Source organism: Hetaerina americana, unplaced genomic scaffold, assembly GCF_022747635.1.
Source record: "Hetaerina americana unplaced genomic scaffold, ioHetAmer1.1.p SCAF_19, whole genome shotgun sequence".
Classification (NCBI taxonomy): domain Eukaryota; kingdom Metazoa; phylum Arthropoda; class Insecta; order Odonata; family Calopterygidae; genus Hetaerina; species Hetaerina americana.
The window spans coordinates 1,027,983-1,054,654 of record NW_027286752.1 but is presented as its reverse complement, the minus strand read 5'-3'; the positions used below and the strand labels follow the sequence as shown (position 1 = coordinate 1,054,654).

The following is a 26,672-nucleotide window of genomic DNA, read 5'->3' as shown; positions in this document are numbered from 1 at the left end:
CTCCCCACGTTAAGAGCAATCTAAGGGTATTGCAGACGATACAATGATTTATAGATAAATAAGGATACTGGCCAAAATCGTGCTATTGATGTAGATCATATACGTATAGGAGTGATTTACAGATTCGAGGTTAGGATTAAAAATAATAAAATGTACAGCACTGAACTTTTGTAATAAAAGAAATATTTAAAAAGAAATAAATTATCAAATAGATGAGATCGAGTTAAGCATTTCAGAACAGGTCTAATAATTTGTTGTCATAATGACATCAAATCTTTTATGGGGTGCACACATTAGAAGAACACGATGGTTATCCTTAAATATGGTAGGTTTCATTAGAAAGGTTGTTGGAAAATGTAATGAAAAGGTTAGTGAAAGGTGTTACTTCGATTTAGTTGGGCCCTATTTAGAATACGCGGCAAATATCTGGGATCCATGGGAGAAAACGTTAGTGAAAGATTTAGATACGGTTGAGATAAATCCGCAAAATATAAAGTTTTGCTCAAAATTGCTTCGATTCATGGATATGCTTGAGGATTTAAACCGAGAGCATCTTGATTCCCGAAGAGAGCCGGACCAGACGAAGTTTTTTAGATAGGTACAGATCACCCGAGTTTTCTTAGGACTCTTACGGAATTACTATGGCACCAAATTTAATCAGTAGATTCGACATCGAGATAAAATAAGAGAGATAGGCACTGTCACAGACAGATTGAAGCACTCGTTCCTTCCTCGCACGAAACGCCAACATATCGTATCATATTATATGTATTTTGATGATAAATTTCTGGAATGTTTTTTTTAAGTTGGTAATTTATATAATAATTATATTAAATTGGTGAAGAAACAGATTATAATGAGCATTGTCTTCGTCTCTAACTTCAGTTTTCACTCAATGTTGTCAAGTCTTCTTCTCACTAATCTCTCTAGCACTTAGGTTAAAGCACAAGGTACCTATATTTTCATCGTCAGCGCCAAATCCTCATCTTAAAAAGCATACACCGGTGCCGCAACTTGTGTGAGAGAAACTCCCTCCTCTTCCTTTCTCCAGCCGGGATATCTAGCGAGGCATATAACGGCACAAACCTGTCCCACGCTCCCCGCATTTTCGTTAATTGACCCACATGCGGTAATGCGATGTGGCTGCCACAAGCGAGCAAAAACCCTCAGCCAAGCACGTCTGAGTCGAGAGGAGTAGCCATAGGAGGGCACCGTGCAGTGCTCACCCCTTCCCAGCGATGAATAGACGCGGAGAAGCAGCTAGCTGGCAGGGCGAGGATCGCCGATTCGTGAATAATCTAACACATCCCTCCCTCGCCACCGCCAATAGAATAAGACTTAATCCTCGCGGTGGGGAATCCCTTTAATGGGCCGCCCTCGAGCGGGGGACGTCTTTGTCCGACCCCGTGCACGGAGAACCAGTTGCCACGGAGGCTCCTTAATCGCGTAAGTTCCCCTCTTTCTTTCCATGCTGATCTGTGACCTCTTCTTCACTGTTTCCCCGGCACTCTGCGGTCCCTTCGCCCTCTCCTTCTTCCTTCGATGATTGTCCTTCCCCCGCCCTCCCCCATACTAATCTCATCCTCCGTCCGTTGTTACCCTTTGGCAGGGAGTTTTTGCCTCGCCGCATCGACAAACCGTGGCCCGAAAAGGGCCTAGATGGATTTTGGAGAGAGAGAGAGAGAGAGAGGGGGGCGACCTTCCCATAATCTCCTCCCCTCACCTCCCCTGTTCCCTCTCGGCACAATGTTTTTCGGTGATACCTCCCATAACAATCCCTCCCGGCTTGCGCGTTGTCTCTTTGGCGGTTTCTGTCCTGCCTTGAATTGTTGGATTCCGAGGTGAAACGTTCCGCATGAATTCAGATGCTGTCTCTTGTATGTCCCGTTATTATAAGTTTTCAGGGTTTGGGAAATTATTCGTGAAACCCGAATGAAGAATTAGATTGATTGTTTCTTGCTTACTAATTTACCAGAGAATAATCACCTGCTGCTCTTCAATCGTAGTTAATTGAAAATTTTGAAGTTTCATTTCAAAATTTTGAGTTGAATTTTTCTAAATGTAGTCGTGTCAAGCACTGTTGCTACTTAGACCGGGGCAACGTCTTCATGAGTTCTCACTTGAGGAAATCGACCCTCAGTGATAGTAATAACTCTGGTAGTTCCGTTTAAGAAGAGTCATCATCAAGAGTTTAGCGTAGTTGGTAGTTCGGGGCGTGGGTCTTCTTCTGGGGAAATTAATATGAAGAATAATGCCTTCAGACACATCAGAGTAGATATTTGAAGGTTCACGAAAGAAAATAATAACATGTCCATAAAAAGTGCAATTTCATTTCCACTTCCAAAAAATATAGTGCTGGACAGTGTAAATACCATCGCATTAAATTGCTAAAGCATGAGGATAAAAGATCGGATGTAGAACGCATGTTTGAAAGTACCAAGGTAAAGAATGTCATGGGTGCTGAAATTTGACTCATAGAAGACATTGTAGAAAGCGAAGTTTTTCCGAAAGGTTTCAACATCTTCAGAAAAACAGAACTAATAGGCCAAGTGGAGTATCGATTGCAGTGAAATTACATCTCAGTATATAGTTTTCCTCATGAATATGACGAAAAGAGTATAGAAAGTGTTTGATGTTACGTCAAGGTCTATAATCATAAGAACTTATTGATGTCCACTCAACAGACCACTGACTCCAGCAAAGATGTTCTCTCAAAACGCGATGACCAAATTTCTTCAACAAAAAAAAACAAAAAACACTTCCATAAGCATAGCAACAGTTAATTTGCACTCTCCGGCGACTTAAATCTGCCGATAAATAATTGAAATAGTTATTGCCCAGGAATTTTTCCAAACAATCGTAATTACCTACAACATTTCTGAATATACCGGCCAAATTCTTGTTAGAATAAATAGTTGAAACGCCGAAACGCTGAGGTAAGAGCATTCTGTAAATATATTTGCGACTAATACGCCAGAGATTACTACGAACAGAGGGCACAACTGAGGGCACTAGCAAACACATTAGTAGAGTAGAAAACTAAATTTGTGAAAATGATCATGGAAAAGCGTAGAGTACATACATATCTATTCAATAAAGGGAACTTAAATGAGTTTCGGTAGACGTGAAGATTCGAACTGCTAGGAATCAGGTTGGAAACTCACAGTACAGACACATAACACCGTGTCAGTACTGTGACTTTCTCATTACACAAATGTGATGAGAAAGTTATAGAGAGGTGTTATTTTGCTCTAGTTGGACCTGATTTGAAATATGCCGCAAGTATTTGGGATCTTTGGGAGAAAATTTGGAAGAAAGAATTAGATGAAGTCCAGAGAAAATCCGCTATATTCGTTAAAAATTGTTATAATAAGAACAAAAGTGTGGCAGGTCTCTTAGGGGATTTAGGCTGGGAGCCACTTGAAGTACGGAGAGAGCAAGCGAGACTTAGACATTTAGAAAAATTCAGAAAAAACGAGTTTAACGATGACACTAAAGGAATTATTATGGCCCCTCACTACTTAGGTAGATTAGACCACGAAGAAAATATTAGGGAGATAGATTCCAGTACAGATAGATTCAAATATTTATTCTTTCCAAAAACATTCCAGACATCATAATAGTAAAAAACCAAAGTAACTTTAGAAATATTAAAAACATTGAATTTACCAGTCGGAACAAAATTAAGCATTGCAAAGGTATCAGATACATTTGTAGGTGCATCTGTATGTTATTTGGTGGTTTATGTAGCAAAAATCCACATGCTTTTGCATGTGGTTTTTCTTCTTTCTTAATCACGGGTGGTGTCCTAACACCCCCCGCCACTCGCCCTCGGGGTGGCTTGCGGGGTAATAAGTAGATGTAGATGAACACTCTTGAAATAATTTTAAACTATTATACTTTACAGAATAAGAAAGCTTATTCCATACAACGCAACAACAAGGAACCACAATGGTACAATAGGGAGGTTAGAATGGCCTTTAGGATAGAAAAAATGATGCATAGAAAAATGACATGAATATAATGAAGATGGCAGAGGTCAAACTCGTTAAATATCGAGCAAAAACAAAAATTGCAATGCGCAAAGTTCAGCGTACCTTTAAAAGCAACATCGTATGCGAATATTTAGAGGATAACCTAAAAACATTTTGGGTTTACGCCATGGAAACAAGAGGGCAGCATCCAATTGTTTATCATTTAAAGGCAGATATGGCGAAATTTTTACAGGCAGTGTGCAGTAGTCCGATGTCTTTCAGAACGGTTAATAAAAACTTTATGTGCACTTACACACCTAAAGACTTCATGAATGACATATACGAGCGTGACATATCGTATTTTCCCAAGGAGGAATAGAAAACCAACTCCGAAATATAAGAACAAACGAAGGCAAAGATCCGAAAGCAATCCCGAACGGAATAATTAAAGGATCTTTTGGAGATATCGCACCTTATTTAAAAACCAGTTTTTAAAATCGAGAAAATGAGGTTCGACACCTCACGACTCGATGATATCGCAAATGACCCCTCTTTACAAAAGCAACATTGGAGAAGACCGCAGTAATATATATAGATTGATCTCTTTAACATCGATAGAGCATATCATTGTTAGCAATATAATGGCCTTTCTCGACAGCACGAACGTACTCTGCCGAATCGGTACGTGTTTAGGAAAAGCATATAATGGAAAACACAACTATTACTTTTTATTTATGATATACTGGAATCGGTGGAGAGGAATTTCTAAGTGAATTCTGTATTTTCAGATAACAAGAAAACTTTCGACAATGTCCTTCATGAGAAATCAATACCTAAACTATAAGATATAATGGTATTAACAAGAAAGTATCTAACTGGATAAAGGACTTCTTATTTAACCGTAAATAGAAGATAGTTGTCGACGAGTTATGCTCTTTAGAGGCAATATTAATTTCAAGAATGCCGCAAGGAAATGTTACAGGGTCCATAATCTTCTTTTTATAGATTAACGACCGAAGCTCCGCTCGTTGACTGCAGCCTAAGACTAAAGACGACGCAGTAATTTACAGAGAAATTTGGGCACTGAGAGAAAGCGTGCTACTCTCTATCGGTTGACACCATAGGTCGGAGCAATGTAAGGCATTGGAGTTTCATTAATTACAAAAGTGTTAAATAGAAGGGATTGTGTTAAGCACTTCAAAACGTGTCAAGTAAGTCAAGTAAGGCTTTACTCTTGCATAAAACTTTTCATGGGATACACACATTAGACGAATATGTTGGTTAGACTTGAAGATCAAGGTTTCATTAGAAGGGTTGAAGGAAAAATGTAATGAAAATGTAAGGGAATACGTTACTTCGATTTAGATATACCATATTTAGAATACGCCGGAAATATCTGGAATTCATTGGAGAAAACGTTTATCAAAAATTTAGATGAGGCTCGTGGAAAACACGCTATGCTCCTTAAAAACTGTTACGATAAAAAAGTAAGCATCTCGAGAATGCTGGAGGATTTAAGCTGTTATTCCCGTGATTCTCGAAGAGAGCAGACGAGACATGACTTTTAAAAGCATACACAACATCTGAGTTTTGCTGCGATACTGTGGGATTGATTATGTCACCAAATTATATTGGTGGATTTATTGGATTCGTCCTTTGGAATAATAAATAAAGATGTACTCCGGTAAAAATAGAGATGGAATTTAATGAATTGGTAAAACGCAAAAATTAATGCATGTTGTATATAGATACGCCCTTTCGGCGGCTTGCAGGATTTGTGTACATGTAGATCGCAAGATCCACCGTGGTTCCGCAAGAAGTCCATCAATCACTTCGCAGGTTATGCCTACTCTGCAAGCAAGTGTTCACTATTAAGTTAACCACAATAACAGTTCTTTATTGTCACAGGTTTAAAGGAAATAATGACGTCGGAGATTTTCATTTTTAGTTTATTTTAAACCATCAATGGTGATTAATCACATATGAATTTTTGTTTTTCTTTCGAAAAACCAAATTTAAAGTTTTGTTTGAGCACACCGATATCGAGGTGATAAGTAAATTTTCGACCGTACTAAAACAAGTGGGTTATAAGGGTTATATCCCTACACCCTATCCCTCAACCAAGATCTCTCTCTATCTCTGTTAGGATCGGACTTGAAAAGAAGTTATTTTTCTCTTGGATTAAATATAAATATCTATTGGACATTTTGGGATACCGTTGAATCTGTTATCCCAGGTAACCGCAACCTGTGCATTTAAATATATTTATATATAAAAATGCAAATACATGACTTAACTTACAATGCCCTTTAAAGCCGCTAGAAATCATTTTCTGGCAAAATTTGACAGTTTAATATTAAATATTCAATGAAGAGAATTTATTTTGTTTTATAACAATCTACCTTGAAAACGCATGCTCTCTTGGATACCCATGAATAAATCTATATACTTTGTATCCCATTTCCCTACATTAGCAAATTTATTCACATCGAATTGGCCTAGGGCTAAACTCTTTCTGAATATAAAGATGCGGATCTATCTGCAGCAAAAACGTTGCTCAGAATTCATATCCACGAAGTTATTAACTGTTTAGGTTATTTAAACAACCTGATTTTGATTTTTAAACTATAAAATTAAACGTGGAACCCCTCGAGATAGTTAAATTTTTTTAAATCATAAAATAAAACCGACCGCTATTTTTTCTCGAAATGCATATGATTATGTACAGGTAATAATGTACAAAATGAGAATAATTATGTACATTATCCGCATGATCGTAATTATGAACTAATATCGATTTAAATTTCCTTTGCCTCGCGGATTGTGAATTATATCAAAAAGCAACGATTTTTTCGAAATCCCAGGAGAGCAGTACTTATTTCATAGTATCTTCCGCTCGACTGCTTATGGCCCGCATTTTCTTCTATGTTTTAGATCATATCCTTGACACTCCTTCCCTAGTCAATTAAAAACAAAATTCCATGCTTTCACGTCATAATTAGTCATTTTTACTATATTTATGCAGCTAAGATTTCCCAGCAAGAATTCGATATCTTTCGATTCCATGAAAAAGCGACTATATTTAACGATCACTTAGGTTCAAATATTTCTCGTTTAAAAGTCTATCTCAAAATATTCTACGTATCGACGTGCCATAATTCGAGGCACAAAAATATCAATTAAAAGAACCCCTTGCTGCTCTCCAGAAGGAGGTTTCTTCTCTTTCACCTCTTGCTAAGAGTGATTGCCCTTTCAAAACTAAAGGTTTTCGCCCACCAATCCCTTGGAGAGAAATTCCATAGCGTGTGGAACACAGCAGAGAGACGCCGCCGCCTCGTTTCTTTTCCCCTAAAAAAATGTCCATCCATTGGGAAAAAAAGGCATCGCGGAAAAATCCGTACCTCTTAAAGGACACACCTTTATCACGCAAGCCATCCCTCCGTGAGTTAACCACAGAAAAGCCTTTGGCAAGGGCCATTCTTACAACTCCTTATCGCATTTCATCGTTCTTTTATTTTTGCCTCCATCTCTCTGTCTCATTGTCAAAGGCGAGTATGTACCTCGTACCTTACCTTCCCTCGCCGCCCTCCCCCTTCAACAGCACACTCATTGCGTGTGCATATACATTTTTTTCATTTGTGTCCCCGGAGCCCCGCGTCACGGAAACTACGTGGACTCCCAGCGGGTGGTTTTTTCAGGCTCGGAGTCACAACGGGGTGCAGACTGCAGGGCGAGGTGGTGGGGCGGGTTGGGAGGCAGACGGTGAGAGGGAGGGGGGTGGGAGGAAGGGAAGCGGGAAATAGGGAGGAAAAAGATCGAGAGATGGCGGAAATTTTGAAAGAAAAATAATAATATGAGGATTGGTAGATTTTACGAGGGGATTGGGAAATTTGTATGCGGACAAATGGGGTGGAACATCATAATTTTTAAGAAGATGGTGGAGAAAGGGGGAACAAGGAATTTCATATGACCTCATGAAAGCTATGTGTCCTCACACGTGGCAGGGTTCGCATTTAACGAATGGTCTTAGTGTCACTTTTGGTTGGGATTCATGCTGGATGAATGTACAACTTTGTATGCACGGAAGAATAATGGTAATTGCTATATCAGTGGTTGTTTCATAATACCCTTTTGAGGAGTGCAGTAAATGCAAAACGTCCATTCCCGAGCGTAGTCCTTATTTATGCAATGAAATGTTAGAAAAATGATAGCGCGCCCTTATTAAGGTAGCGACCACTCCTTGGCAAGAAATCAGCGGGAGTTCCAGAGTACTCGTACGCAGACCACCAGAGCTTGATCCTCAAGGTTCAAAACCGTACCCACACCGGAAACGTCATCCGACCGATCCAAATCCACATTACCTAGGCGTAGATATATGAAACGTCAAAGAGGATAACATTTCTGTAGATTTGATTTGAGATACACAGATATCCTTCCACTTCAGTAGGATACATGCACGTTCGGAAGTACCAGTTGGACAAACCCGAAATTTCACACTTCTAAATCATTTTCGGACATGTGAACACATTTTGGTGTTGACTGTTTCCATCTTCTGCTCCTCATTTATTCTTTTTCGCTCCACCACCGTTCACAATCCCAAATATTTGTCTCTATATTCCTACCTTTATAATATGACAACTTTGAATATAGCCTTAAATATCCAAGCATACTTCACGTTAGAATAGAAAGAGTAATAATCTTGAAGTTTTCTTAAAGTGCGCCTGAGATTTAAAAGGAAAACAGCTTATTATTGATCACCTCGTCTTAAGAGGACAAACTTAATCAACAAGTGGATAAAATAAATTCATTTTATCTGTCAAAAAATTCTGCCGAAACCCGGGATTGAACCAGGGACCTTTAGATCTTCAGTCTAACGCTCTCCCAACTGAGCTATTTCGGCGGGATGAGAGAAAAAGATTTTGTAAAATAGAGAAATTGTTGGATCCTCCCCCTTCTACCACCATTTAGTTATTCCTTGGAGAGTTTACTGGTCTATATCATGGTGAATTCTGAAGCAAGTATTTCCAACCAAAATATATTGTTGTTTTCTTCGGTTCTTAATACATTCTAAACATAGACTATGTTTCTATTTTTCTCCTCCTCTGTATAATATTCTCCCGTCTGTCAAAGTCTCTCAGTTATCAATGACTATCCCACCATTTCTTAATATTTTGTCAACCCCTTTCGCCTTCTTCGTACATTTTTATATTGTTTTCGAACTGCAATAAATACCTTTTTTTCTAAATCGAACTCTTTTTCTAACTCCCATCCCTTACCTGATTCTAATCTGCTATCACCATTGTGTTGTCTCCCTGATATATTCCCAATTTTCATTTACTTCCTGAGATTAATTGTCTGAGAAGTACACCTAGTTTCCAATAACAATTGTTAAATCTGATGATATCCATACTACTAATTGTCTATCACTCATCTGTTTCACTATATATTCTTCAGCAACCTAATTTTCTGTTCTGTGCGGCAGCGAACACATGCACACACGACTTTCTTCGCTTTCTTTGTAAATTAGACCCCTACTCTGTATTTATTGTTCGGGTGTCTTTCAAATGACACAACTATAGACAATATCTCGCTTCCTATCTGTATATTTACGTCTAATAAAGTATAACGGAATGTTCTTAACATTTTATAAAAATGATAAGTTAGAGATTTATTCTGTTAATTAACCTTCGGGTTCTTATTCCAAAAATCCCTATCGGAGCGAGCAAATCGGTCCCACGTTTGACATCTCGAGATGATTCGTGACTCTTGAGAAAAGAGGAAATGGTTCAAGATGCTAATTTCTATGTACACTCTTTAAATTTCACGATATTTTATAAAATATATGACGAATTTTTCGATCGTGGGAAGTACCCATTCAGAAAGTCTGGGGTAATCGCTTATTTGTTTGGCCTGGAAATGTTTATCTGTCGCTGATACATCTTCAAATGATGATACGGCGAAAACATCGATACACATGCAAAGGGATTCTCCTGAGTAAATGAACTCAATAATTCATTGGTTATTGTGGCCACTCATTTACACTCGTTACTTCGAATGCGTCGATTTCTTGCATGTTTTCACGCAATATTATTGGTAATAAACTAGTCAGTTTTACAGAAGGCGAAAAACAAATCGCAGAATAGCAAACGTTGCTATTGCGGAAATTCAAATTCCAATATTTTAAAGGATTCTCAAAGCAGTGTCCGACTTCAAGTAAACATCTGCAAACTCTTGTGTCGTCGAAGAAACAATAATTTATGTAAATTTATCCCTCATTCGCTCCGAACATACCCCAGGTATAATTTTACGCCACGTCCGGCGTACCTACACTCCAATCGGATGGTTTGTGGACTTCTAAGAGACGCAAGGCGAAGATGCTATACGTCCATCCCTTTCAGCGGTGCTCTGAGGATCGTAAAAAGCAAATGAAATCAGTTGATAGGAGTGGCTCACGTCATACGAGCCACGTGAAGGGTTGGTTAGCAGATCCTTATCTCACGAGGCTAACAAGTCAAAAGTTTCAGCCATTATGGCCTCACTTTTGAAAATTTTTACTTTCCTTTCCTCTCCGGAGTGTCTTCCACAACTTTTCCCTCCAGAGTCGCCTTTCCCCTCCTCCTCCCCCTCAGCAACACCTAACCACCCTCCGTCCGTATTTTCATTCATATTCTCTCCACTCCCTCGCTCATTCTTCCGCTAGCCTTCCCTCCAATCCTCTCTCCCTGCCGTCATCCGAAAAAACCCGTGGGCTCCACTTCGGGGACGGACATTCTTCAGATTTCATTATAGATAGGAAAAACTCCCTTATTACAATACGCGAAAAGAAGCTCACGTTAGCTATTTCCCCGGAACCATTCCGCCTTTAATGGAATAGTCCTCGTGTCGGTGTCCATTTCTTTCACCGTCTCCAAGCGAGTGGGCGAAATTTGCGTAATCGGGATTATTGTTTGTGTGGGCAGCAGCGCTGTTTGAAACCTCCAGCTCATGATTCTGTGCACGGAAAGGGTGGGACCGTCTAAGCACAGTGGCAGGAAGTATTTTGAAGCTGGAGAAATTGTCGGTATCTATTGTTACAACGGTACTGAAAACATTCCATCGATGAAGGGTATGAATGGTTTCTTTTCCTCGCAAAACTAGATGATTTTTTCGTTCAATGCTAGACTTTTCTCTTTATTGGCTTTGATTCTAAATGTTATTGTTCTAACGCTTCTTTAAATGCTCCAAATAACGAATCGATGATCAAATAATGAAGAGGACAAGTTTTGAGAGGGACTAAATATTGGGTTTGATTACACCCCTATCGGAAATAACCTGCATGAGTGTCTGGGAGCCGGCATCATATCTTTTGGAACTCAAGAGAAAGAATTGATATCGATCCTACAATGAGAATTCATACTCAATTCTGTCTGTCTTCAAGCACTGCAATATGTCAACCATGGTCGCGGCATTTTAGCATTCTCAGTTCCCTACTCAATTTTCCCACAATGCATATAACTCGGGGGGGGGGGGGGTTGGCTAAGCTGTAAGAAGTTCGGATATTTTACCCTAGGTTCATAGGATGCCTCTGGGCTATGCACCACCTAAAATTCGAGCGGCGCGATTTTCTGTCCATTGGAACTTGGTGAAAAACCGAATAGCAGCAGAGGGAACGACTGGCCCTCCTATAGTGAGTGCATGGGTTTTACACGTCTTAAGGCTTAGCTCGGGGTGATCACTAACTTAACCTATCAAAGGTATTCATCAGCTTCATGACTGTGAACGACTAGATGCCTATTGTTTGAAAATGTATTGGATTAATGAGTTCATTATTAGACAGCTTTTGCCCTTTTGGATAATTACCAGTCTGAACGATGAACCTTTGTATTTGGTGGCTTTGGAGAGAGTATTTCTGAGTCCGAAAGAGATAGTGCGATTAATTCTAAAAACTCACACGGAATTACTATACGCTTTTATTTTCTTGTGTGGTAACGATTATAAAATAAAATTTTCATGTTTTCTGGGCCTTAAAGAATTATCTAATACTGGAGAATTTCTAGTGAGTTAGAACAGAATGGATTCTTCAATTCTCAGTCGTCCCTGATTCCATAAAATAGAAATTCGTTTTAATAGCCCGCGTGTAAAAATGGTCACAGTCATACGATATTTACTTTAAGAGCAAACTTATAAATAAAGAAATCAAGAGTATCCATAATCTTCAACTAAACGAAAACGTTTTCAAAACGGTAAGAATATTTTTGATTCATACTTCTGCGTGAGCCACACCGTAATGGTGATCCCTTCCGACACAGGACACATAAAATAAAGAAAAAAAGGTCTTCAGGTAGAAACGTCATTTCGACTCGACAGCGGAGCCCAAACGTGGGGAAACGTGAGGAAAGAGAAGAAAGCAACTCCCCCCTTCTGCCATTTCTAACCGAGTGACCTAAGACTTCTCCTAGCGGATGCGATAAAAACGAAAGGCTCCTTTATGAACCGACCATTACGACGCGGTCACTCTGTGGACTCGAGATCTGGAGGGAGGGTCGTCACGGGGCGGATAAGGCCGGTCCCATCTCGGAGACGGTCGCCGGGCGCGTCTACGCACGCGTGGGCAACCCACTCATCTCATTCGCCCCCACGAGCATTTTTCATATTTTTACGACCCGAATGTCTCGCGCGGCATTTCGGGACGTGGAGGTAGCTTGTTTTGATTTTGCTCTTTTATTTTCTTCACCTTCCTTTTTTAAAGTAGTCTGGGGACGTGGTTGAGAGAGGGAGAGCGCGTCGGGGCGGGAAAAACTTATAAAGACGATAAAATGATCCAGAGGCAATAGACGAGCGACAAGGGGGCGACCCGACGACGTTTAAGGGTCCGTGCAGACAGAGAAATAACATCGGCGAGGGCAGGGGAGGGGAACGGGGAGACTGAAGCGTTAAAGCAGCTTGAGACGTGATAAGAGCCGTTGTCAGTAAGGAGTGAATGGAATAGGGCGAGAAACACGGGACGAGTTGAAGAACACGAAAGAGAATAAAAACCAGAGTATACTGGACGTGCGTTGAAGTCTTCAAAAAGAGAGGGAAATGACCTTAGGACCGGCGTTCCTTTTTTTTAATAGTATAGTCAAATTAAATAGTGTTCCAAGAGTTAGAAATGCTCTGGGAAATCCAAAATTCACTAAAAAATAGTCCAGCATAGTAAGTAAAAAATGATTCCATTACTATGGGTTGGTGAGTTCTAAGGTCGTAAAATAAACCATTGGGTTAAATAGATTAAACCCTTCTCCCGTTTTAATGTTCGTTACCAACTTAATTTTCTTCGTGAATTTTTCTGTATCACTGGCCTTTTTGTTTCGTGAGTTGCTTTTTTCAGCATCGTCCATTGTGTGTAACCCAATTCTTGTTTTGGTCTCAAATATAATACATAGGTATCGATTCTATGGGAAATGTTCGAATATATTCTGTACTTTATGAATTCAAAAATGTTTGGGGCAATAAAGAATGTTGTCAGCAACCAGCAACTCAAATTCTCACTCTTTTAAAACTCTTCATCAGTCGTCTTCCCTGCCCTTACAAAGTCACGCATCGTCACTGGAATAAATGATTCTACATTCGCAAAGACCCATCATCCTGCGATTGTACTCAGGAGATTAAATGCTCCACACTCGTCTGAGCTTGAGCGGAGGGAAGCAGGTCTCGCAATATAGCCCCCTGAAACTTTTCCTTTGTTGCGGGCATTAATTCGTACGCCAACATGACCCAAGTGGGAGGGTGGAGTTCAGTTTTCGCCATGGATACGGAGAAGACATTGCGACCCTCTCCCCCTGTCTTCCTCTTGCGGGGACTGGGATGTTGGTTCGTCAAAGGGAAGCAGAGGGGTCGGGGATTACCTGTAGGGGACAGGGAACGGAGAGGGGAGCGGAGGATCAAGGAAGGAAGGGCCCGCGCGCTCGGGGTCGAGTGAGCCCCAGTGCCGTCGGTCGGTCGGCGGGAGGGAGGAGCCGATGAGTGAAAGCATGGGAGGGAATGCTGCAGGAGACAGATTGACCCACCACGGTGTATTGAAGGGAGAGGGGAGTTATGTGCGGGGGAGGCTGCTGAGTGGAGAGGAGGAAGATCCCGAAATGAAATCGAGGCGGTGGACAAAACACAAAGGGAACGAATATGTGTGGCATAAATACCTGCATATGGGCAAGACAGTCCATTATCTCTATTGCATGAAAAAACTGTGGAAACATGCACGTCCGCGCTCAGGAAATTACCCCAGAGCAGAGGGAAACTAACCATGAGCAAGAATTTGTGAACAAACGAAATAGGAGCCGTATCTGTTTGTGACCATTGTCTATATTTTTGCGTCAAATTGAGAAGCTTTCATCGCTATTCTATTTGTGTCCATCAGTTTAATAGCTCTTGGGAGTCAATTTAACAGAAGTAAAGACGAAACTCATTCCCTCTCATCGAATATTGAAAATCACTAATTGAACGTATTACCTGTCCGATTCATTGACATCTCTCATTGATATAATTTTGGGTCGGATCTGGGATAACCCCATTAGAATGATCCTTTTCGACTTATGAGTGCAGTAGGATTCAGAGAAAAAATTTGCTGTGCCTACTGATTTAGAAATGTCATTATCATGAATAAATTACTTTTCCTAAAGGGTAGCAAAGGATTTGCATGCAACGCGCTTGGAGACGCGGCAAATTCAATGCCCAATTTCTACTACCTGCCCTCCCATTTTATTAATTTATCCCAAAAGTTTGATGAACTTGGACGTTTTTTGGACGGAGGTTTCTCAATGCGAGTGGCATGTTTGTAAGGTTCCAAATGAATCATCTGCCATTTTTACACAACAAATATTTTGGAAGGTCTATATATGCCGTAATCTACACTACATTAAAAATATGTTCATTTTCCTTTTTAATAAATTCACTATATCTCTACGGGTTTGATTTTCACTTTAGGCGCAAGAGATCTTTGGTTCAATTACCGGAAAAGCTCTTTTTTTATTATTCATGAAATTTGCCAACCCATTGAGTGTATTAACTGTAAAATAGTTCAGAGAAAATCTTTAGGACAAAAATGTACCTTTTATTTCCACACTAATCATCCGGAGCTTTAATTTATAAATAGTATTGTGTGTAAAAGTTTGGCTTATCTTTTACATCATTTATATTTCAAACTGTCTTAAAGGCTTAACATTGGATAGTTAATACCATAGGATATTAGAGTTTTCATTGCGATAGTTTATTTTTTACCCGTTTTTTCAAAATTTTCCGTTCAATTTGTGTACACGATCACTTTATTATTGGTATCATATGGGTACCTAATGTTTACTTTTTTGGTATTGACAGCGTTCGCCGACCTTTTTAAACACCTGCCCACTCGAATCAAGATAAACTTGCTGTCAAACCATATGTGGAAAACCACACATGGTTCACATATATTTGTAAGTTAGTCAGCAAAAGTGGTCCTGAAAATTACTAACTAATATCATAAGCAACCTTCTCGTGCAGAATTCACGAGAACATCATTTTAGAGCAATTTCACGTGTTTCAAAAATAGCTGGTATAGTTCCGCTAACAACCAATAGTCTCCAAAAGAATCTTCTTTCCGAGCTGAAATTCGCTGACATACACAAAAAACGTTTTTATTGTCAGGAATTTCTTTACTTCCCCGATTTTTATGTACACGCGAAGAATATAACAATCTTTTACCGTGAAAGTAATAGAAACTAAACTCTAAAATGTTGGGGGCTTTTAAACGAAGTACTTCATATATATCTGTGGAATTTTATGGCAGTTATACATATACATAAGATAATCAATAGTACTCAGTTTACTTACTGCATTTTCCTTCACCGTTGTAGGTTATCAATGCGGCAGTAGGTTAGTCATAGCCCTTGAAACATTTCAGTGTCCTGCAAATATCGTCTTTCGTAAATATTAATACTCTTTACTTCAATTTCACTTAGATCCACTTTATTTTCATAATTTATTAATGACTTTCATAGCCTCATTTGTTTGGCGTATTCTGTATATAAGTGATGGTCACATCTCTTTTTAGCTTCTTCCATCACTGGCGATGATAATGATTAGACGTTTATAATACACATGTTAAATGTCAAAAAAAAAAGACTTTCAAAGTTCCAAATGCTCAGAAAAAGCCTTCTCGAACTTTTCACAATACGACACGTCGTTTGAATGAACTGAACTGTGTGAAATTCGCGGGTTGACTAAAGCTTGCCATACAAAGTGAAAGCCGTGGAAAGGAAATGGCTCAAATTACCTGACAATGGGCTTTCAGTGCGAAGTCCAAATGTCGGCCTGTTGGTCTAGGGGTATGATTCTCGCTTTGGGTGCGAGAGGTCCCGGGTTCAAATCCCGGACAGGCCCAATTTTTTTAGCTTGTGGTATCGTTGCATGACATTTGAAGACTCTGATGTGTTAGGTTTTTCAACGTTGCAAAATCGCTTTTGTACAACTCTTCTTATTTTTTTATGAGGAATGAAATGAATGATAAATGGAACTGCTACCACCACTCGAGCCTTGGTTTCATCTGAGGTTCATGAGGGGTGTGGGAAAAGATCACAAAGAACAATCGGCGTCTTCAGTCTCAAATGGTTTGTTAGTTATTAGCTCCACCCTCCCTCTGATGCTCCTAATTTACCACACAGCCACACGCTTCCCTATCCACCTCCAAAAGTTAAGTTTTGACGAATGCGAACTGTATCCGACCTTCATAAGACATTTATGTATGTTTTTTAACCCACGGATCCAAGCCGTCCACCATCAAAACATTTCGGCCCTGTCAGGGATTTGGCCTCAAAGTAAGAATCATACCCCTAGACCAACAGTCTGTTGATTTTGATTTGGCGATTAAAACCTATTCTGAGTTAATTTAAACTTTTACCTTCACGCGTTCACTTTCACGGCAAGCTCTAGTCAATCCTGGAAGTTCACATAGAGTCCAGTTCACTCAATTCGTCGTATTTGAAAAGTTCGATATCTGTAAGGCTGTACCTCACGGATCCAGACCGTATTTCTTTATTTACGAAATGAGTTGCGTTGTACATGTATAAGTTCTCTCAATTCCTTTGTATTCAGTATTTTCCCTCTCTCATTTTTTTCCATTCCAATACCTCAAAGTTCGAGCAAGGCAAAAGTGTACTTGATGTTAGATATGGCACCCAATTGATATACCTTTAAACTGATGCTCAATGCTGATTCCAGTATAAAACTCACACCTATGCATTATTTGATATTACACTATCTCTGTTCCCAGAAAAGAATGAAATTGAGATAAAAAACGCCAGAGAGGATATTCATTGATACCCTCGGGTAAACTAGTTAAACTAAAGACAGAATTTATACCAAAAGTAGAAATTACAGATAGTTACGAGTGCTTTTGGCTTATTAGTAGAACTCGGATCTCTAGGTAAAAACCTGTAATATTCTTTTCATTGTAGTTGTTAATACCTTACACGCAGGTTTAAAATCGTTAACTTAGATACAGAAATAACATGTTAAAATTTCATTGATCCTATTAAGACCAAACAACTTTAGCTCAAACATTTTCACTATTTCAGTATACTTACTACTCTTAATTTTTAAACAATACAATATCTATGTAGTTTCAAATCACTTACTGTAAATATATGTGTAATCACACATTTTATGATTTAGATTGGTATTAACCCTGCAGAAGTAGATATGAGTATATTGCAATTGTACTGAATAATCAGATATTACAGAGATTACATCAATTCATAGAATCTATTCACGTTAACTAAGTGGTACGCAACAATTCAATGTATTAGCAAATGTTTAATGGTAATCAAAGGCCTAAAGTAACTAGAGAGATAACCCATAAAGAGCTTGATCCGGGGGAGAACCGAGATGGATTTCTATGGCTAATAAATATGCCGGGAAAATTAATTCTTTTCAAAAAGAAAGTTTCAGCCGTAATTTTTCTCAGTATATAAAAAAATATTTTAATTCTCTACACAAAGTAGTTGCGTACTTTAACGAAAAAAAATATCTTACCCGAATAATTTAATTTTTTTATTTCAAGCCGTTGAAACTCTCCAAGATTTTTAGACCTCTACAAAATGAAGATATTTAATAAAATGTTACTCATTATTTCTATTTTAAAATATTTTTTGTGAATTTATATGCAGGTTCAAGGTTCTTATAGCGCAGTATAACCTAAAATTAAAATATTTGAAATCATTTGAACCTGTGTCTGCTATCGTTCCTTATGTGTTTCACACGATTATGGCTCTTTTATCCATTTATTTCATGCTCTAAAAATTGGCCTTAGCTTAACCCTTTTGTCACTTGTCATTGTCAAAAGATTCTGGAATATTGTAATTAATTGGATAGACGCACATGGGTCGACTCTGTTTCGTTGAAATTTTCCGTTGAATAAAGCTGTTCAGTTTGAAGAGAAAGGTTAAAAGAAGGACAGAAGGAAAACAGACATTAATGCCTAATTTTAGAAGTACATAGTTTGTCTCACATTCAGACAGAAACAAACTTTCATAAATACTTTCTTCAGGCACTTTCGTCCCTTGCAAACATGCGTCAAACTTTTCTCGTCTATAGGTTTTGAGGAATGAGTTTTTCAGTTCACATCTTTATGAGATTTGCAAACACTACATCTGCATTCGAGGGTGTATGATTTTCCAATCAGTCTCTAAAATTTGATATAACAAGGCCTTCACACATGCTAGTGGTCGAATTTCCCTAACACATTTCGCATGGGTTTTCAATCAGAAAAATATTTAAGTGAACGTGAATTAACAGAGGGGTAGTTTTTTTTAATCCCAATAAATAATTGATGAGTAGATCCCAATTTTAGCCCAGTCATATTGGAAAATTGTATTACATGTACCATCGCATGAACGACACAACTTCGTTGTTATGCGGCCTCACCTCCACGAATTTGCTGAGGAGAGCAATGCTTAAATTAGAAAATAACCAGTTGTATTAAAAGAATCCTGCTCAAGCTACCCAATGGAATTCACCTGCTTCTTCCTGTTTTCCATGTACTTAAACTGTAGAAAGTCTTCGTAAAATATTTGTCTATTTAAACGCCTTCTCATCCAGCATTGCTCCGATCCTGATGAATACAATTTACGGGGAAAAATGCGTATAAATTCTCCGTGATTATTTTTACGCAAAGATTCTTTCAAGAAATGCATTAAATCTACTTTGATATAAATTATCGACGGATGATTAGAATTGGTTTTCTCGAAAAGAGGCACATTTCTTCTTCACACTTTGCACCCAGATCAGTCCAATCCATCCAATTTTCGCATGATGAAGACGAACAATTTCCGTAAAGCGACTTGTAAGGCTTCTCTTCTCTCATGATGAATCAGAGGGAGCAAAAGATTTTTCTTTTTGATTTATAACATTTTTATGATTCCTCTAGGTATATATATTATTAATAAAATGAGTGACAAATGGAAAATTGCAAGTTGAATATTGGACGTTTGGGTGTAGCATTTAGAGTACTTATCATTTTGTTTTATTTATAAATAAGAGTCCCATGTTTGATTCCTACCGTGTAGAGTTGATTTGTCTTTGCAAACTAAATTTATAAGAGAATTTCACCATTTTTTTGTAAGCTTAGTATGTCTCGTATTCTCTATTGGAACCATTTTTCATTTCCAATATGAATCAATTCCATAAAGTTACGCCGGAAACCATCAATCGTATTGTCTAATCTATTGATCATTATTGTAGTTAGACGGTATTGCACTCAATGTTTTTTTTTCAATTTTGACATATTTTAAACCGTAAATAGATATGCATCAATCAAAAAGAGTAATAAGTAAAATTTTAATTGTTTCTTTACAGAAATATGTCCATTAAATGTTGGTTTTCTTCAAAGTAATTTGTCTTTTGATAATCGTAAACAAATTTTCCCAAAATTTCAGCCAAAAAAGTACTGAAAGTTGATGGGTATAGAAATTAGTTGATGTATTCTGCTATATTTAAAAAATTATCTGAATAAGTGTACATTCGTACCATAATGGAATGGTCAATAAGTGGTTGCAGGAGTGCGACGTGCCATGACGTCATGTGTGACAACGTCGGATATAGACATTTGTAAATGTTGTCCATTCAGATGTGGAGGCAAGAAAGAAAATGTTTACCTACAGTGACATGTGATGCATATCTGGCCTCATTCTGAAAAAGATTAGGTTGTTTGAAATGGAAAAATATTTTACAACAAGGTTTAAAATATATCATGATGTAGCTGAATTAGTTTGTCTACCAAGGAGAAAATTTGGACGGCATGACTTATACTACTTACCCATCGACTAGTGACTGAAATCGTTAGCCTAGGTTTTTTAATTTGTTTCTTAACGTCGGTCGCATAATGCTGCCTTAGTAAGTAAAAATATTCTCGGTTCACGTGGTTGAGGTTCAGAAAGATTTTTGAATAATTTATTACATTTTTTTTAACTAACTTCTCGCCAAACATGCAGCACTTAAATTTATTAAAGTTATTGAATCTGCCAAAAGTTTGAAAATTTGAAACGAAAAACTTAAACATTTTCAATAAATCGAGTGCGTCTTTTCAAAATAAGTCGATGAAATGGAAAACATCGTGCATGCATTTCAATCAACAAACTAACTTTTAAATGACATTACAGGCAATTGGACTTATTCAATGGTTAATGAAACTAAAAATAGGAAATAAAAAGAATGGCAGATGTTCAATTGTTTATTTACTTACTCATATATCAAAATATGGAATCGAGCCTCGTCATTATCTGCCTGTTAAATAACCTGCAAAATTCAATTGGAAACATGCGATTTGATGTGGCAGGGAATTCGAAAAATGTCTCTCGGTTCATGAAAAAAGTAGGATCACAGAAGTTGAAAATTATTGAGTCATGACAGAATTTGAATTGGATACAGCAGTTATAAACTAGTTTGGTGTGCTGGCTTGGTCACTTTGATGGAATGGATGAGAGTCGGTTCATCAAACAGATATATATGAGAAGAGTAGATGATTGAATGGGAATGGGTAAACCGTGAATGCCAAGAATTAATATGATCAAAGAGACTGGAGAAAGGAAATAGTAGATATGTCAGGAACAGAAGAGCATTTGTGGGACTATGAACGAATTTGACAGAGGCGAAATAAGTGTGCAAGGATAGAGTATTATCGAAGCTATTGTCAGAAGGCACAAGTCCTCAATGGCAACTAAAAATCAGCTTTTTTCGCTCATCTTACTCAGAAAGGGAACGGATTTAAGGGCAAATAGGAACGGAAATGTACGATAGCTGTCCAATAAAGAAATATCATATATTTTTAATTATCATAATTTATTGTGCAAACATTTTATCATAGCCTCATATGTGTCTCTTTTTTTTTAATTGATACTGTTGTACTTCAATGTCATTTGCCAATGTTTGCCAAAATTACCTAGTGTTGGATGTAGATTTTTGTGGTCCTAAGGTGTAAACTTTAGTCGTAATTCAGGCTTCGAGAGACGCACTGCCAGCAGCAACGTTAGGCCAATTAGACCAGTTCACGTTCTAAACTCATAGCCCCAGGAGAACTCAGGAGAGTGTACATCAATACTGAATACCTTTTCCCTTAACCTCTCCCCGTTAGCAGCAGGTAGGGTGAAATAGCTCATTCCCTTTGTCCCTGGTCAGTGCGCCGCAGATATCCCCAAAGCGGCAGGTTATTTATCCTGGATCGCCCCAGTACTCCGATTGCCCATTTTCCTAGTGTCACAAGTGTTTCAATGCCAGACGACTATGGTAACGATACGACTATGGTAACGATTGTTGACGGTCAATAATCTGGAAAAAGAGATCCGTGTCTCGCGCGGCACACAGCACCCGGCAGTGTACGCAGACGCCATCCCGGGGGAGGAGTGAATGAATGGCAATTAACACGGACGCTTTAAAACCACCTCCATAATTATGAAACCGAATGCTATGACTGTTTGTATGCCTTAGTAGGATCGTTTTACTCGAAAAAACCTAAATTTAAGATGTCCATGTTTTATAATCCATTAACATCTATGCTTTTCAACGTATCTGTGGAGGAAATAGCAAAATAGGAGGCATGGGAAGAACTGGAGATAGAAATGAAAGTCGGCGGGGAATTCATTAAACTGATTCGGTTTGCTGATGACCAATCTTTGGTTTGTCAGTAAGCCAAGGGTTTGCAAACGTTGTTGAGCGGATTGAAAAGCCAGTGGGATAGGTATGGGATGAGAATAAATGTGAAGAAAACAAGGATTATGCGTTTTTCGAGAAAGAGAAAGGCCAAGTTAGGTATTTAATTGAGTTCGTCAACTGTGGTAGGTGGAACAGTTAACTTATCTTGGAAGTGTTCTACACCAATGTGGTCAAAGGGTAGATATTTGAGAAGAAGAAATGCGTTAGGCAAAGGGGCTTTTACAAGTGGGAATTGATGAGACGGACATTGAGTAAGGATGTTAAGAAAAGGCTCGTTAAAACTTTGTTGTGTTGCGCGGTTATGTACGTAAAGCGTAGTTACGTACGGCGCGGAAACATGGTTACAGAAGCAAGATGATTTGCGTAGATTGGAGGCTTTTGAAATGTGGGCGTGGAGAAGGATGGAGAAGGTGAAATGGGCAGAAAGGAAAACAAACAAGGAAGTTATAGGCATTGTGTAGGAGAAGGGGAGATTGTTGGGAGAAATCCTAAGGAGGCAGGGATGATATATTGAGAGCGCTCTGCTTAGTAATTAGATGTTGAAGACTGTGATAGAGGGGATAACGTTTAGCAGCCAAGGGAGGGGTAGGGAAAGGATAGGAATGTTGGACAAAACGGAGGAAGGATGTATGTGTAATTGAAGACATGCTTATTGTAGTGTCCCCTGTCAGGTTGTGTTTTTTGCTAATAGAGGCCAGAAAACGTATTGTTGTACAATTAAATCGTCTTTGTCCATTCAAAACTGACCTTGACCGGAAGAGTTGATAAAAATAATGTTTTATAAATGAACGGTAGTAGCCTTGTATTCTATAATTAAACTTAAATGAACCTGTATGTCCGATATTAAATAAATGCAAAGCCACAAGAAGTAGCTTGGCTGTAATGTCTACCAATCAAAACCTGTTCGGCGAGAGGGCGTGCTTATGTTAATGCACCAGCGACCAAATTGACAAGCCTGCCATATTACTCAGATAACTGGCCAAGGTCGTCAGTCTAGATCCAAGTTACGCGCTGTCTGGGCAGGTTTAGGTTTAAGGTATAAACGTATGTACAATTATAATTGAACTTAAGGAATATACTATAAATAAAATGCATTAATATTTCAAGATGAGTTCAAGAGATTTAAATAGCTGCTCGACAAAAACTCTAAAGCCATCTTTGTATGAATGAATGTTAAACCTGAAGCGATTCCCTGAAATATAACATCTGTCTCAAGTCTAAATACAGTCTGGCTAAAACCTATGGGGAAATTTTTGTGTATATTCTTAATATCATTCCTTACTCACAGCTCTTGACGCCACACTTAATTTTAGAGAGACATTTAGGATCTTACTGGCGTCTGATAGCTTGCCTCTATTTGGAGAAAGCTAGAAATGACCCTCTTTCCCAGATTTATCTTCGTAATTTTCTTAAGCAATTAAGTTTTGCGTGAGAGAGAGAGAGAGGAGACTAAAAATGGAAGGTGAAGCAAATACAAAAAAGCTGAGCAAAAATCCAGGGTGACGTCGTTCTACTCTTCCTCAATATGGGTTTCAAAAACCACTTGGCGTGGGTGGAAATGTTCACCTCGCCTCAGCTGGAGCAAAAAACATCTCTCCGTCCACTCTTTGGTTCCGATGTTCTCACCCGACTTCGAATGACTAGTAGTACACCGTCAACGGCAGGGCGTCCGACCATGACAACTAGTGCCCCCTCCCCCCCAATCCACCTCTTGCCCACCCCGATCACAACCCTGCGGTCCAAGGATTCGATCGACAGAATCCCTCCGCTGAGTCAAGGCCAATCTCTCCCCCGTGGTCCTTCTTCAATGTGGAGCTACATGGAGTGAGAAGTGAGTGGGATTCGACTTCCCAATCGTCTATGCAAGTTCACAGTTCAAGCTCATTTGCTATTTTCAACAGCTTTCATTCTGAAATTTTTCATTTTTATTTAATGAACTGCATTTCGATGGCAATCTGAAATTAAGATGACCTAATTTGTTCTATAAAATGATTCGCATTAAGTTATAAAGTCCATTCCATTCATTGGGCGACAATAGCGAATTAAAATTAGCGAAATAGTTGACATATCCTCGTTAAATTCTAAAAAGTATGTAACCGTGGTGACTGAACGAGTTAAAAAAATACCGTTAAAGAAAAATGTGTCAGGAAGGAATCAAACTAATCAACTAATCGGATGTAAATAAGGAAGGAAGTGTCAACTTTGATGGACGGCAGGAGGAGAAAAAACGTCATTAAACTAAATGCTGATTAAATGTACACATACTAACATTCGAGACTATTTCCCAGAGCTTAAACGCCGTCCATAGATTGTAGCCGTGTAGATAGTAGATACAAAAAGGAGAACTTCCACCACTATTCCGTAGAAAATATCACTATGTTTAACCATTGGGTAGACTTCCTTCTTGAAATTAAGACAATACATTCAAGGTATTTCCCTCATCTTAGGGCCGGTTTCTAAAGGCTTATCATTGTTTCCTTTATTTTTTATATGTAATATAGACTCATACCCCGAGTAAATGGATCAAAATTCATTTATTCACATAAATAGGATTTTAAGGTATGGCTTAAAGAAAGGGCTGGCAATGGAGGAATATTGTTTTGAGAGAATGTTGGCGAATGGAGAAACCCTGAGTACAAATTCGACGTCACCTCTTGGTGTACAGTTGTTACCTGTGCTACATATTCTAAAATTTCCTTTTTTCGGTGTATTTTTACAAACATAAGGGGCAAAATAAATAATCTGTGAAGAAAAATGCATTGGAAACAAGTGTAAACATTGGAGGCTGTGGTGTGTACGTATTTACATCAAGAGGGCACATCAACGCAGAAGTATTGGGTTCAACAAAACAACATTTTCCTCTATTTGATCGCATGTAAAACTGCATTTCATCTCATAGGAAAATCTACAAGTATGTAAGTATGGAACATATACAAATTGGACAAATAACTTCCATTACAAGGTTGGACATCAAAAATATAGATTTTGAGAACACAAAATACATTCCTGCTTGAAGGTGAAAATATTTTCGTCGAGTGTCGAGGAAAATCTCCCCAGGAAAGAATGAAAATCCCTCATAATGGCAACCTAGTCGGCGTATACACAATAAATTTTGAATCTAGTCATATCAAATATATCTTGAGGAGACGGACAGCTAAAACTAATAATGAATGAGGAATTATTTCATTGTACTTTACAGTCGTGCTCCAAGACATTTAATGAACGTCAGATCGATCATTGGCGATGTTTCTAACAAGCATGTCCATGAGTGGGAATCGATCGTGTGTGCCGTCAGCCTGTTGATGCTTATCAATACAAATTTATTTATTTTACTATTACTTATACTTTTACAAATATAACAAACATTCCTCGCTTGGAATATTGTACGTAACCAATATTTAGGCACGCATTTTATGTTGACCTATGCTCTTACATTTCCTCCCTAGTGACTCCCCCATATTCATCCCGCCCATCCCTCTCTCCACCCCCGCTCCCATCAGGGCTCCCCCCCCCCGCCGTCCCCCATCCCCCCGGCAAACGCTCCTTTTGGTTGCACCAAGACCGCCCCCGCCCCGTCATCGGGTCTTCCATTGTAGCCGAAGCTGGTAACACACGTGCTTCGCGTCCCGTCAGCGGTGGAGGGGAAAGGGAGATGCTCGTCTCTGACGATGCGTGAGGGAAGTGGAGGTGGCGGATGCAGGGATTTCTAGTGAGGGAGAGGGGTTGTGCTTGGTGGGTTGTTCTGCGTGTGTATGTGCGTGCCGGGCCAGAGGTATTAGCGAATCATGGCGGAAAGCGTTGAGCTGGGCGCGGGGATCTGTTTTGTTCGCCGCCCTCCGACCCATGAGGGTGGGTGGATGTGGTTTGCCGCTCGCTTCCGCCGTCGGACGGTGAGGTAGGATGGATGGAAGGAGTGAAACCGGACCACTTTGCAGCCCAATACACGATGGAAACGATGAACATAATTGGAAGCGTCGATGATTATTATTCTGTGAAAGAAACGCGGAGGTGGAATGACTTTAATTGGGCTGGTTACATTTTTGAAACACAATTTATTCATACTCCTCATTGTGCAATAACTCTATGGTAGCTTAGCAGCATCTCTCTCATGCTCTCCAATTACTTTGTTATCCGCGTGACTTCATTTCTCTCCAGTTCTTCATTTTCATGTTTCTCAATGTAGATATCGTGCACATCACATTATTCGCCTGTCGTCCTCCTATTTAGCTCCATATAGTTTTTTTTAAATCGGATAAATAGAATGGGTAAATCACATTGTGATATCCCTCATCAATTTATTTACAACCAAGCATAGTGTCTGTCATCAGATAAATGCCATTATCATTGCACTAGTTGAAACAATGACCTGTTGTTAATGAATTGGTGCGGGATATTACAATGAACGGAATGAAGGGAGGAAGGAAGTTTGGAAGAGGGGCTTGTTGAAATGTTGGTTGGCAGGTTGTTTTGTTAAGGGTGACAATCGTTTCTGTACCGTTTGAC

The 26,672-nt window shown here is 38.9% G+C and overlaps 2 non-coding genes across 2 annotated transcripts; one reads left to right on the top strand and one right to left on the bottom strand.

Annotated features, from left to right (window-relative positions):
* Positions 1-8,801: 8,801 nt before the first annotated feature.
* TRNAF-GAA (transfer RNA phenylalanine (anticodon GAA)) lies at positions 8,802-8,874 on the bottom strand. The gene has a single exon. It is a non-coding gene; the product is annotated as a tRNA-Phe (tRNA).
* A 7,400-nt stretch (positions 8,875-16,274) lies between these two features.
* Positions 16,275-16,346, top strand: TRNAP-UGG (transfer RNA proline (anticodon UGG)). Its single transcript has one exon. It is a non-coding gene; the product is annotated as a tRNA-Pro (tRNA).
* Positions 16,347-26,672: the final 10,326 nt, after the last annotated feature.